Raw genomic sequence first — 3,111 nt, 5'->3', positions numbered from 1 at the left:
ATACTATTTTTAATGTTCTTATGTAATCTAAAAATAACTGAGATAATTTTCTGTATCCATTCCTCTGTTGAGGGACATCTGGGTTGTTTCCAGTTTCTGGCTATTATAAATAAGGCTGCTATGAACATTGTGGAGCATGTGTCCTTATTATATGTTGGAGCATCTTCTGGGTATATGCTCAGGAGTGATATACCTGGGTCCTCCGGTAGAACTATGTCCAATTTCCGGAGGAACCGCCAAACTGATTTCCAGAGTGGTTGTACCAGCTTGCAATCCCACCAGCAATGAAGGAATACTCCTCTTTCTCCACAGCCTCTCCAGCATCTGCTGTCACCAGAGCTTTTTATCCTAGCCAATCTGACTAGTGTGAAGTGCAATCTCAGGGTTGTTTTGATTTGCATTTCCCTGATGACTAAGGATGTTGAACATTTCTTTAGGTGCTTCTCAGCCATTCACTATTCATCAATTAAGAATTCTTTGTTTAGCTCTGTACCCCATTTTTAATAGGGCTATTTGGTTCTCTGGAGTCTAACTTCTTGAGTTATTTGTATACATTGGATATTAGCCCTCTATCAGATATAGGATTGGTAAAGATCTTTTCCCAATTTGTTGGTTGCCATTTTGTCCTATTGACAGTAAGACAAAGGTGGTTTTGTTGTTGTTTTTTGTTTCTTTTTTCTTTCAGGATTATACTGAATTTCACACTCTCCTCATTTTATGACTAACATGCATTAGGCATGTTTTTACTGTATGAAGAATGTTAACCTGATGATAAATCTAGCATTAAAGAGAAGAGGGGGCTGGAAATTTTCAGCAAAACATTCTGGGTCAAACTGTTTGAACAATTTTATTCTTCAGAATTATTGGCATATGAGCTGCCAGGATTCTTGGTGTTTTGTGTCAGAGACCGGGATACCCTTCCCAGCATCCCTAAAGTTGGAGACGTTGTTTGCTTCTGTGGGCTCAAGATCCAAACTTATAAAAATGAGCTTCAGGGAATCAGCAAGTTTGGCTTTGCATCTTTGACGTTTGATGGCACCATAGGAGCTCCTGTCAAACTGCATACTTTCAGCAAGAGTTTTAACTTCACTGCTCAGGACCACCGTATGGTAGAAGCCTTGTGGACTTGGGCATCCACACACATTTCAGCTTCTTCCAACTTACTGCACCTTTCTGATGTTCAACCCAAGCAGTATTATGACCTGACTTGTCAGCTCCTGGGCAAAGCCGAAGTGGATGGAGTGTCGTTTCTCCTAAAGGTATGGGATTGCACGAGGACGAAGATTCCGTCTTGGAGAGTCTGCATACAAGACGTTGCTTTTGAAGGTGACTTAAGTCACATTCTACGGCTACAGAATCTGGTGGTGGACATTGTCGTTTATGATAATCATGTCCAAGTGGCAAAATCCCTAAAGATCGGAAGCTTCCTTAGAATCTACAGCGTCCATACCAAACTTCAGCCAATTAATTCATAGTCCACAACTTCCTTGGTGAGACTCGAATTTCATCTACATGGAGGAACTAACTATGGTCGTGGGATCAGGGTCTTACCAGAAAGTACCTCTGATGTGGATCAGCTGAAAAAAGCTTTAGAATGTGTAGATTTGGAAGCTATTCAGACCTCAGATGACACCTGTCAGTCAGACAATGTGGAGAATTGTTTAACATCTTCAAGCTCCGAATCAGACTTAGTTTCCCTATTTGAGGTGGAAAGATGTCAACAACTCTTTGCTACAACACTTACAGATTACCATTATTTAGAGAAGACATCATTGTGTGACATTTTGAAGCAAAGAGCTCCTCGCCGATATCGAATCAGAGCAAAACTAAGATCATACAAGCCCAGAAGACTTTTACAGTCTGTTAAACTTATTTGTCCTAAATGCCATTTATTGCAAGAAATTCCGCATGAGGAAAATGTGGATAAAATTTTGCAAGATGCTGCAGCTACAGCCCCAGACTGCAGACTGCAAAGTACACTGTCATACAACTCAGAAGTCTGGACCACTGAAGGCCAAGGAGGACGGCAGGTTGCGGTCCATTTTGTAAAAAATGATGGCACCCTTCCTCAAGTGAATGTCTAGTTTTGATAGAAGGAGGACGGCTCTGTGAAATCTTTAAACTGTCAAGTGTGTTTCACAGTGTGATCCCTGTGAGGTCTGGCCCTGAGGACCTCGAGGTCCTAGGTCGTGTAGCACCATTCCTCATACGAGGAAAGGTGTGTCACTATGGATGTAAACGGTCCTCAAACTTGAAACCAATACAAAACCTAAGTACCATTCCTAACAAAAAATTATGGATTCCTTCCTCTGTGGCAGAAGTTCTGGGCATTGTACCTCTACAGTATGTGTTTGTCATGACTTTCATGTTTGATGATGGAACTGGAGTATTGGATGTCTACCTCAAGGATTCTGAGAAGTTTTTCCAGATCCCAGCATCAGAAATCCTCACTGATGATGACCTTCAGAGAAATCTGGAAAGAATTATGAATATCATTTGTCCTCTAGGAATAAAAATAGATGCGTGCCCCTGGCTGGAGTGCCTCATCAAGTCCTACAACGTCACAAGTGGAACGGGACATCAGATATGTTACCAGATATTTGACACCATGGTTGCAGAGGACATCATCTAGTGCTGCTGTTCTGTGCAGTGGGTGACATGGGGAGTAACAGTCTTACAAAAAGTTATGACTGTGACTCTAATAAGTCACTTCTCTGTTGTTGAATTATCCATTCCCATTTTCTCTATAGCTTTAAGTTCTCTTATACAGAAAGATATTGTATTGTTATTTATACCTTCTTGTGAATATGTTGAAATGTTTTTTTCTCAACATGCTCATTGTGACAACTAGATTACAAAATAAGACCACATTTTGTGTGGAGAAACCCAAGTTTTCATTTCCCCTTCAGGGAATCTCTATTGTTTCCAGACATTGTAAGTCTGTTTTCTACACAAGACACTTGTTTCTTTGCTGTTCACTAGCCATTCCTAGTTGGGTTTATATTCCTGTCCTGAGTTTTGTACAAGCAGTTGATGATGATTTGAGTATAAATAATAACACATTCTGTTCTTGAGTCTCTTAGTTCAGTGGTGGGTACTTTTTTTTTTTAC

General features: G+C 40.5%; 1 pseudogene; it reads left to right on the top strand.

Annotated features, from left to right (window-relative positions):
* The first annotated feature begins 940 nt into the window (after window positions 1–940).
* LOC116086486 lies at window positions 941–2,881 on the top strand (annotated as a pseudogene).
* Window positions 2,882–3,111: the final 230 nt, after the last annotated feature.

The sequence above is a fragment of the Mastomys coucha genome, unplaced genomic scaffold (genome assembly GCF_008632895.1).
Source record: "Mastomys coucha isolate ucsf_1 unplaced genomic scaffold, UCSF_Mcou_1 pScaffold12, whole genome shotgun sequence".
In the NCBI taxonomy this organism is placed as follows: Eukaryota; Metazoa; Chordata; class Mammalia; order Rodentia; family Muridae; genus Mastomys; species Mastomys coucha.
Note: the sequence above shows the minus strand (reverse complement) of the source record. Positions and strands in the feature narration are given on the sequence as shown.